This window comes from Chinchilla lanigera, unplaced genomic scaffold (genome assembly GCF_000276665.1).
Source record: "Chinchilla lanigera isolate Chin_1 unplaced genomic scaffold, ChiLan1.0 scaffold00050, whole genome shotgun sequence".
In the NCBI taxonomy this organism is placed as follows: Eukaryota; Metazoa; Chordata; class Mammalia; order Rodentia; family Chinchillidae; genus Chinchilla; species Chinchilla lanigera.
In genome coordinates, this window is record NW_004955451.1 from 7,095,298 (window position 1) to 7,106,997 (window position 11,700).

An 11,700-nucleotide genomic window follows, 5' to 3' on the forward strand; every position below is an offset into this window, starting at 1 on the left:
GAGAAGAGAAGAGAAGAGGAGAGGAGAAGAGAAAGAAAAAAGAAGAAAAGGAAACAAAAGGAAAAGAGAAAAAGAAAAAAAGACGAGGAAAGGAAAAAGAGGAAGAAAATAAGTTTTGAAGAGGATGTGGACAAACAAATCCTTGTGCACTGTTGGTGCGAATGTGCAGTGGCATAGCTGCTGTGCAAAACAGTATGGAAATTTCTCAAAAACATTACACAGAATTCCTCCTTAATTTGATAAAGAAGTAAAAGGAGCAAGCAGCTACTACACCACGGGACTTGATATCAAGCAGTTCTTAATGCTCTGCAGTTTGGCACCATGAGATAGATGAGACTCATTTTCAGCCAACAGTTTTTCTGGTCTCCCTTTTTAGTCTCATTGATTTATACCCGTGCAGGGAACTTGGGGCCCCCTGGATGGAAGGTCAAGTGACCGATTCATCTTTATACCTCCAAATGTCAGGGCCGTTTTTTAAGAAAATTAGGCACATCATAGATATTTATTAGAGACAATGTTTGGAGAACCAAATCCCTAAAGCTGCTTTAGTGTGTTTTATTTTTCTTTCCCACTCCTGTCTTTGGTATGGAATGTTATTTGCAAGTAAGAGTTAAATCTCTCATCTGAGCGATAGCGTGTTGACTTCATTCTTCCCTGTACTGTTGAATTAACTTAGCAATAATTTCCTGATGGGGGAAGTAATCCGATAACTTCTCTTTCCCAGGTTTCCTCTGTTCTGTTGTGTTCATTTTGTCTTTTGTTCTTTCCCTTCTCGTCCACCTCCTCTTGTCCCTCTATCTGATTTGGCTGGGAATTATTTTTATTTTTCCCATCATTCTCTTGACTATCTCCTTAGATAGATCAGTTAATATAAGACTAATTCCAATATTTAAAAGTGTTCATATTCTAAAAGTATTATGCCTGACATTGAATCTGCATTTAAAGCAAAATAACAATGAATTTGAAATTAAGAGTGTGATCTTAATATCCTGGTCAACCATAACTATGGAAAAATATACATATTTTGTTTCTGATTCAAAAATATGAATTTCCTACAGTGTTCCCAGCTTCATCAATTCGTAGCTTCCTTGGGAAAATCCCATAACACTGGGTAGCTACTTTGTCCTATTTGGGTAAATGTTGTTCTTAAAGAAGCTGCATAGGAAAATGGGAACAGAATATTCAAGGACTGTTTTAACATTAATTATATAACGCATACATTATTTTACATAATTTCAATTATATTTATAAATATCATCTATAGTTATATTACATAGTTTGTGGCTTTACATATTTATGAATCTTAAGTAACTCTGAGGCACTTGATATACTTACACCTCCACTGTGAGGAAATGGAGGTCTAATTACTCAGAGAGAAGTAGTCATTTGAAAACACTTGTGGTCATCTTTTCCAGAGGGGAGCAGAAAAGGTTGCACCCCAGAGGGAAATCCTCTCTTCTGGTTCCTTTAGAGATGGTCAGATAAAGGGACTTCTCTTTGCCATCCCAGCTCCACTAATTGAAGGGATACCAAGCCAATTTCTTGTGGCCTCCTGCCCTCTGGCTGCTGAAAGATCTGGAAACCATCCTTTAATACCCCCTAGAAACAATTGCATGCTGGGTGTTTAAAGCAACCGAATCATGGTAGCATCTCTCCTTTACGTTCTTTGCACTTTATATGACTGGGGTCAGATTCCTTGAGAAGAAGGACAAGAAGACATGCAATAGGTACGTGGACCCAAATCGGATCACAGGTTACAAGCGCATCCTTGGCCTTCTTCCTTTTTTCTTCTCTTCAGAATTTGCTAAAACTCCAATCCCCTTTGTCTAAAACAGAAGACTAGCATAGACCATAAGCTTTGCAAAACGTGAGGTACTCCCTCTTAGGCATACTCTCGTCTCTCAGGTAAAGGATATCCTCATTAATCCCAGCTGGTGGCCCCTGTTAGCCTGTGGTGGGTCTCACCTTACCTCACAAGTTTAGGTTTGGGGAAAGGAGGTCTGGTCACTCCAAGTGCAGAGGGAAGGGGAGTTTGATTTTTACGTAACAAGCACAGAGGGAATATGGAAGCTGGGATCCTTTGTTTAGCCTCTCTGTAACAGTACACTCGCTTTGCAATACAGGGACTTAGGGCTTTCCAAAGGGTGCAGAGGTCTTGGAACATGTCTCCACAGCAGGCTACATAATCATGTTGTCTAGAATCTTGAAATAATATAAACAGTGATGACAGAATTCCCATGCCACTTGGAAAAGGGATGTGGTACGAAGAAAATGAGATAATATCGGGTGAAGCACTTAGGAGCTGATGGGTGTGTTAAGGACCTGTAGTGGCCGCAATAATTTTTCCTATTGTGTCAATCTAAATGTTTATTTTCCTATGCTGTTTTTCATCAGTGGGAAGAAAGCTTTGCTGTTTTGTTAATACTAACTCTTCCAAAGTCATCAAGAAACATAACTTCTGTTACATCACTATCCCCATGTTTATTAATTCATCCTATAAACATTTATTGAGTACATATCACATATTAGGCTCCGAACTAAATGCTGGAAGCTCGAAGATGGGCAAGATATGGTCTCTGTTCTTACAGGCCTTAAAATTGTGTTAAAGAAATAGACGCACAGACAGCTGACTGGAACACAAAGCAGAGAAGAAGTAAACAGACCACTGCTGGAAAGCACAAGACTCGAGTTCATAAGTCTCAGTGCAGGAGAGCAGTGGAGAGAGCAGCCAATTTGGACAGGGAGGGCAGATAAGGCTCTGTGGAGTCGGGGAGCTTGCATCGCCCTTAGAACCAAATGAGGACTCTTTGTGCACCAAGCCAAAAGGGAAAAGGCAGAAGTTCCAGCAGCCTGAACAGAATGCACAAAGCCGCAGGGCCATGAGTCACCAAGAGCTGCTCCTACGAATGCAAATAGCATACAGCTAATCAAAGCTAGCACAAGAGGAGAGTGGGGCAGGAGTGGAGGAGTAGCCTGGAGCTGCGTCAAAAGGACCTGTTTTCTTTGTCCTACTCCCACCTCTACCCCCAGACAAAGAGAGGTGGCCAGCTACAGGCTAGGAGCAGCTGGAGGTGTGAGATAACGGGCTCTTAAAGACAGAAGCTCCATTATACGAGCCTGCAGAGGGGACACGAAGCAGCCCGCAGGGAATCCAGCCCACAAACCCGGTTCCAAGACTGAGGAGCCTGGGCTTTTGTTTTTGCTGCAGGACTGGATTCAGAAAGCACACAATACCCAGTGTTGAAACTCCCTTTTTGGAAGGAAGAACAGTTGCACATCTGGGAAAGGTTAGGGTCAAACATATAAACGAGGGGAGTGGAGCACATTACTCTGAGGCACTCCGTCTGTGACGTCAATCGCTGCCTGCTTTGGACAGAGGTTGTTCTCTTGTACAGCAGGCAGGGACCCATTAACTTTGCCCAGCACTCGAGTGTTTATGTGGAAAATGTGAGGCCAGGAAGTTTCTCCTCATTATGATTTGGAGGTTGTCAAGTAACTATTCTTTAGTAGTCGGTTTCTGTCTTTCCCACCTTACCAGTGCTACTCTGCTCTGCTTTCTCTTTTGTCCTAGCTCAATTTCCCTCTCTCATTTGCTCTTTTTGAGAGAAAGAGAGACAGAGAGAGAGTGAGAGAGAGAGAAAGAGAGAGAGAAAGAGAGAGAGATCCCCTCCTTCTCTCCTCTCCATGGCTGTGGGCCCAGCTTGGCAACTGACTCTCTCAGAGTACAGAGCCCCCATGTAACACAGAGAGTTTTGACTACTGATCACTTTCTTTTTCAGACTTCAGGGAGCAAGCCGTACTCTGCTCGGGCACCCTCATAGCCTGTCCCCAACGCCAAGTCACTAGGAGACAGGAAACTGAGCCAATGCCCTTATGCCCTTAGGTGTCAATCAGATCTAAAGAAAACGATGGTGAATGACAACATCTATTTGTAGGAAAAAGCTTATAGCCTAGAATTTCCCATTTCTCACCCTGCTGCTTACATAACATTCCAAAAGCCATTATCATCCGCTCAGATAATAACTTGGGGACTAGAGACGTATTTCTTATAACTCTCATCATCCTCTGTGATTCTGGATTGGTATGAGACACCACAGGGATCCACCACCGACTGCAGGGAAAATATCACCAAAACCTGTTATAACGTTGATATAGATGACTCGCTTTAAGAACTACTAACAGTACATTTAAAGAGCATGACTAGTTTTGCATTTACTCAAATACTTCCCCTCCACCCACTAACCAGCCTTCTCCTTCCTAAGTGCTTCCCTGAAGCTTGAGAAGGGAAGGGACCAGCAAAGAAACACCTCGAAAATACAAATACATTTTAGTACCTGCCTCATTGAGGCATGGGATAAAAAGATAAAGAAACAAGGAAGTGAGGGATAGAAATGGAGAGCGAGAGACATAGGACTTAAGTTTTTGAAATTTGCATTTCACTGATGTAAATGTTCTACTGAATATTGTGTACACATCATCAATAAATACCTGGAGAAGTTTTTACATGCATGTGTATGTGAATATACACTAGTGATTGAAAAATAGTGGCTTCAAATATAATTACCCCATCATTCTTGCCAAGTCCTCTGTCATGAGGGTCTTTAGTTGCACACGTTGTGGTGGGCTTCATGTCCTGAATCAACACAAGACTTTTACCACTCATGGTCATTTTGATGTGGGGGAAAAAGCTGGAAATCATATCATCCCAGGCCCAGTGAATAAAATAGATGGATACACACCATGTTTTTACAAACCTGTTTTCTCACTGGATTGCACACATCAGCAGAATCCACTGTATTTTTTTATTACATCTCATAAAAACACTCAAAAGTAGCCAGGTTTTACACATTAAATTGTGTAGCCACAGTGCTAAGTCAAGCACTGTGCTAAGTCAAGCACTGTGCTAAGTCAAGCACTGTCCGACTATGAAGTCCCCACTCTTTGTCCTGCGTCATGCTGAAAAAAGATGAAGGTTGGAATGGGTGCAGATTCTACCAACTCTGTTATCCACATGGCAAGAACACCCTGAAGATAGAAGGAAAACAGAATTTGTGATGATGTGAAACTAACAGTACAAGTACACTGAGTACTCATGATGTGCTAGAGAATTATCTAAGGGTTTTCTACGCATCATCTCATTAATCCTCACAACAATCTCAGGAAAGAACTACTGTATTTTTATTTCCACATTATAGAAGACTCGATTAAACCTAGCGAGGCAAAATTATTTATACAACATCACACGGTTATTAAATAGCCAGGATTTAAAGTCAACCATTTGGTTTCCAATGGCTTGGTCATAACCCCCATGTTGAACTGTCTCTTGAGGAATACATAAAAGCAAAGAAATAAGGGCCAGGGGGAAATCCCTAGGATGCTGTGTGATAGATCAAAGCTGAGAGAATTGCAGCGGTCCAAGTCTACCCAAAGGGATGGAGGTCAAATTCATGAAAATGTGGTTATGACCTAAACACTGACAGACCAAATGGAAAAAGGTTGCTTTTGTAATCTAGGTAGCTTAAAATGAAACTGAAATAGTTTGAATACATTTCCACAAAATTTAAGTAACGTGTAAACAATGACTTCAAATGTTGGAATTACACGACTTCCTGATGGCCACCTGTACTTTTCAGACTTATTCATTTCCCTAAGCAAATGACAATCCTATCTCAGATGGACTATCTATTAAAACATGCAGATTCCTAAAGGATATCCTTGAGCAGTAGCTTCCAGACATTTCCTGGTTTATAATCTCGGGATACACAATCCCTGGATACACACTGTTGCCCAATATGTATCAAAAGCTTACATGAGTAAAACAATCTTTGAAGATGATTTTTAGAAATTAAAATAATTTTTTAATTAATCTAATTATAAAAACTATACATTTATTGCAGAAAATTCAAATACAAAAAAGTATAAAGAAAAACATAAAGGCCACTTTAGAGTTTATCATTCAGAAGTGACAATTGTTAACATTTTAGTAAACTCCCAGATACCCATCTATGAGAAATATACATACACTCAATGCACATGGCAGCTAGGATCTCCTGTCCTACAAGGTTTTTTTAAAGATTGTCATAAATGCTTCTTTTTTGCCTTGAAGAGAAATTCATTATCATCCTTTTGATTTTTATGAAACAATACAAGGCTTACAGTCATGTGATTGTCACCGCCTCTGATTGCTACTTTCCTTGAATGTCAGTGATTTAGTACACGTGATAGTTAACTCTGGTGTCAGTTTGAGTAAGAAATGCCTAGCAGGTTGGTTTAACCACAGCTCTGGATTCGAGTGTGGCTGGAACCAACCAATAGGTTGGCTGCCTGTATGGAATAAAAAGTGATTGGTCTCTTTGGAGGCACTCCAGTCTTTGCCATTGCCTTTGGAGGTCTGTCTCTAGGATTCTAGGACAAACCCTTCAGCCTCCCAGTGTAGACGCCTTCGTTTCCCAGTGTCGAATCACACAGGACTCTTCAGTGAGCTCTGCGCCTTTGACTTTTGACTGAATTGCAGCTCTCCAGGGCACAGACAGACCTCTACACATCCTTCTACCCAGACTAGGAGGCAGGTGTTGTAAATCTACTGTGAAAATCTTTTATATATAATATTATATATATGAGTGTGTGTATATACATAATATGAAATCTGTTCCTCTAGTGAGCTTTAACTGATGCACTACACCTTACAGTTATTTTTTTAACTCTAGTCTATTGCTGACCAATTGAATACGCCATTCACGTTCCTCTCATGTAAAATTTTATGTGTAAAATAGACCACAAATGGGGATTACATCATCATAATGCAAATGACTAAAATCCCCATACTGCTCAGCTACTTCACTTTCTCCTTTCTCCTGCTTTCACTCCTTTCTCCTCTCTGCTCTCCTCCCGTCTTTTACTGCCTTGCATTTTCCAGTGCACTGTGATATAGATGTTTCTCCTCTGGCTTTGTATCTTGTTGACCCAGGTCCTCAGGGCCTTAAGTATTTCTATTAGCTTTTAAAATTATTTTATTAAACAAATATTCTTAAGAAAAAAAATCTCACATATACTGGTGTCATTTTTATTTCATTGCATTACCATGCCAACAGACATAAATATGCACTGTTACTCTCTAGTGGTTAATTATTGTGGTCACATCGGCTGGATTGAGGGATGTCTTTTGATTGTGATTACTTTTAAGTATGCCTACGGGATATTTCCAGAGGAGATTGGCATGTGAGGCAGCAAGCTGAGTAGGGATGATCCACTCTAAATGTGGACAGCACTGTCCAATTGGCTGGAGGCCCAGGTGGAACAGGAAATAAAAGAAAGGGGAAACATACTCTTTGGTTCTTTCTCCCCGAGTAAGGTGTGTCTTATTGTGTTGCTGTCCTTGGGCATCAAACTAAGTTCTTCAGCTTTGGACTCTGAGATTTACTTCAGTCACCTTCTGGATGTTCTCAAGCTTTGGCTTCTAAGTGGGAGCTACCACATGGGGTTCTCTTGTGCCAACTTCTTGAACTGAAGTTCATGTGCCAACTTCTTGAACTGAAGTTCATGCTACCAACTTCCCTAGCCTCCAGATTGTAGATGGTAATTGTGAAAATTTTCAGCCTCTGTGATGGTGTAAACCAGTCTAATACCTTCCTCTGTGTGTGTATGTGCACATAGGATATGGAGCATATATATGAGAGATATAAAACATATATCTTATGTATTCTATCCTTTTTCTCTGGATAACTCTAATACAACCTCCAAGACTGGAGTCACACACACCTATTTGAAAATATCTTTTTGGCTTTTTGTTCCCTTAGAGGCTCTTTCGGGCCTAGGGTATCCTGGAACACACTTTAGAAAATGCTAAGCAAATTGCATTAGAAAATAACATGAAAAAGAAAATAACAGGAAGTATAGAAGAAAACAAGCAACTTTTTGACAATGGTATGTTATCCCTTAAGACCAACCTCATAGACAATAGAAAATTTGCTCACACTCAGTAGCATGACTAAGTACAAAACATATTAGATATAGTGAAAGGCACATTCTTTGAAGCCACAATATTGTAGGTTTTTTAAAAATCATTTTTGAATGGTTATGAGCTACTTATTCCTAAAAACCTGGAGATATAATTTCCTTTATGAAGTCATCATGGAATTTTCTGCTTCAAAAATGCTAAATGTCATCATTTCTTACCTTCACATTCAGGTAGCACATGGCTCTCACAGCTGGTATGACAATATATGGGAGTATCTCACACATTCAGTCCCATGTCTGTCCCCATTCTGGCTACATAGAGTCCCCTGAGGAAAGAGGAAAGAGCATGAGGAAAAGAACAATAGATAACGAAACTCTTCAATCCCAGAACTGGCAACACCCTACCACAGTTTAAGGACTGTTAAACTGCCCTGACTAAAATTAAAATTATTATTTGTAAGTATCTAGGTAAATGAAAGTGCAGAAATTATTTTTACAAGTAAAATTTTTTTGAAAACTTTTAGCTGCCTAAAATTTTCTACATCTTTTCGAATTTTCCCTACATTTCCAATAAACGTTGTTAAGGGATTTAAAAATTCAGCAACTAACTTCTTTACAGTACAAATTAGAAGGTAAAAATTTCTGAGCAGGAATAAAAGGAAGAAATTGAATTTTCAAACATGCAAGTACAAGCTAAAGGAAATATATTTAACAGTAGATCCAGTAAAAATAAAGAGTGAGGGAATTTGGAAATGCTAATGTGGTCAGTTTTTAATTGTCTCAAGGATTAATTTTGTTAAATGCACACAAATACCCTAAGTAATAAGTTTAGTAAATGAATAGAGCAGCTATACAGACATTTTAAGAGAAATATTATTATTAATAATTAACATAAAAAAAATTTTTATATTGTTTTTGTTATTTAGAGAAGATAAAATTTTTGCAGACTCCCAGAAAATTTTTAGATTACATAAACTAAAATATATAAAAGTAAAAGAAAAATTATGAACCAATAGCTAAAGAACAAATAGAGAGATAAGATGATGAGAATTTCTCATAAAAACCAGTAATAGTCATATATTAAGAATTAAACACAAGCCTCAAATCATTAAAGTGTCCACATTAAAAGAGAAAAATGGAGTACTCCTAGCATAAATACTAAAAGCAAAGAAAATTGTTTACTTACAATATGTGAGAAAATCTCAGGTCTCTGTAATTACTAAAGATGCAAAAGAAATTTGTATGTGAAAAAAAAATCACCCATTTGCAGCCAGAACATTGAAAATTGATGGGTGATGCAAATACATGACAATAAGTCATTTAACGTGGCTGTTTCACAGGAGTCAGATGGCAGGAAATGAGATTAATCGTTTCTGTTTTTCCTCTTGTCCTAAGCTTCCTGGCTAACATCTTATCTGTGTATCATGTAAATGGAATCAGACTGTGGATGTCCTTAAATGCCATGGAAAGCGGTTTAGATTTCTTTCTCTAAGTAGACAGTATGGGTCCATTTGGATATCATAATAAATCTACATGGTTGGCGGATTGAGGAAAATAAATCTGGTGCCTGGGATAACAGAGAGAGTCAGTAAATGGGCATTCTACGCATATTTACAGTGTCTTTCACGTGCAACTCTTCATGCTCTAGCTGAAGAGCAAGTATAAAACAAATAGACACAGTCCTAGCCTCATGGATCTAATTTCCAGTGGGAATGTTTCACGCTTCCTGAAAGAGATTAATTATACCAGTTAAGAAATCCACGAACCAGAGAACATTTGACCTAGTGATAGTGTTGGTGATTATTTTGTGCAATCTTCTTATGTTTACACAAAATAAAGATGAGACAAAAAAGGATCAGTTCTAACTAGAGTTTGGTGGCCATGTACAGTATTGTATTGTGATATGGACTGTTGCTCTCAACCTGGGAATTTGTGTCTCAGAAATTTAAACGTGATCTTAAAGAAAGTTTCATCTATGATTTATACATGTTCTGCTATATTTATTTTGTCAGATTTTCTTATGAATAATGCATAATATGTCACAAAGAACAAAGAACAGTGTTGAAAAGACACCCAATAATACTATTTTCTTACTTTAAACACAGAGGTATAGATGTAGATGTAGACATAAATACATATTTACTTTGAATTGTGTCATGACATGGAAACCACTCATGCACAGACAACACAGCAGACCGGAAGCTTAGAGAGAAAAAAATATCAGAAGGTAATGGAATATAGCACAATTCCTATATATACTATAGAAAAAACAGAAAGAGTACAATACTACGTATATCTTTGTAAATAATTACCAAGAGTAGACATGTTAATATCAGCAAAAGTATATTCTCAAGTCTGAAAGTTCCATACAAATTTTTAATTTATGTGACTTCATTTAAATAACACATCATTGAAATCAGTCCAAGTACATCCTGCATGTTCTAGATGATCACTTTATAACAGAGTTCTCCCACACAATTTCAAGGTCACTTCTGCATTTGTGATGGTAATTGTATTGATTCTAAGAAAGGTAAAATGATCCCACAGAGCACTGTTAAAAAAGAAAGTTTACAGTTGTGCAAGCAAAGTAATGAAAGAACTGGGACATCCCATGGAGGAAGGTAACATAGATATCTTGAACACAAACCCCCCAACCTGTGGGTGCCAGCACTTTACTCTTGGTGTGAATAAATGAATACCATAATATCACCATCACAGCATAAAAGATGTATGAGTCATGTATATGCACGGAGAACTGTCATTCCCTTTTTTGTACTATGCTGTAATTCCTATACTGAAAATTTAAATAATTACACTATTGAAACAAAAAAGCAATGAATGATGTAATAATAATCACATTAGCTCAAGTAGAACTTATGCTTAGTTTATATTTGTAAATATCTGAGTAACCTAATAGAAAATACATAACATTAACACTGGTGTTGGTGAGACTTTTCTCCCTCACCATAGAAGGCTTTCTGCCACACAATTCTGAAGAACGTTAAATGTGCTTACTTAATTTACCCTCTGTCAAAATTATTAAAAGCACGATGATAGGCACTATGTACCTGTGACTGCCATTCATTTGAACTAATATTCCCTGGGAGATGGTACCTCAAAATGTACTGTGAATATGCATAAAACATGTTTCTGTCTATGTAGTCCTTCTAGCTATTAAATGCATATTCACTGTAACTGTAGTTATGATAGCTGAATCGGCATTCTTACTATGTTTCATAAACACATGGATCACATTATTGAGGTATAACTGTAGCTCTATGAAGTATGCTGTGATAGTAGACCCATTTTATTGATAAAGAAGCTGAGGTTCAATGAGCTGCCCCAGATTACAGAGTGAACTTAACTGCAACAGTATGATTCCTCAAATGTTCTTATAACCATCGTTTCAACATTTTGTCTTTTTAAAAGTTTGTTTACCAATAATTTTCTCCATTAGACAGTAAACTCCCATAAAGCAAGAATAATGCCTTATCTTTTCAACTTTATTGAGTTATAATTTATACACCCTACAATTCATTATGTGTACAATTTAATAGTTTTGGTATGTTACATTATCAATATTTTAAAATTGTGAAATATATATAAGGAACATTCATCATTTTATCCATTTAAGTATGGAATTCAGAGTCATTAATTATATTCACTAATTTTGTGTGAATAGAATAATAAAGCCATCCCCTTTGTGATAATAATTCTCTGTGTTAGACAAAATATAATTTGTAC

General features: G+C 37.8%; 1 long non-coding RNA gene across 1 annotated transcript; it reads right to left on the bottom strand.

Annotated features, from left to right (window-relative positions):
- Window positions 1-4,563: 4,563 nt before the first annotated feature.
- LOC102017087 lies at window positions 4,564-9,262 on the bottom strand. The gene is made up of 4 exons (XR_262588.1): window positions 9,143-9,262; window positions 8,176-8,282; window positions 4,755-5,025; window positions 4,564-4,633 (listed from the first exon to the last, which is right to left on the bottom strand). It is a non-coding gene; the product is annotated as an uncharacterized LOC102017087 (long non-coding RNA).
- Between the last annotated feature and the right edge of the window lie 2,438 nt (window positions 9,263-11,700).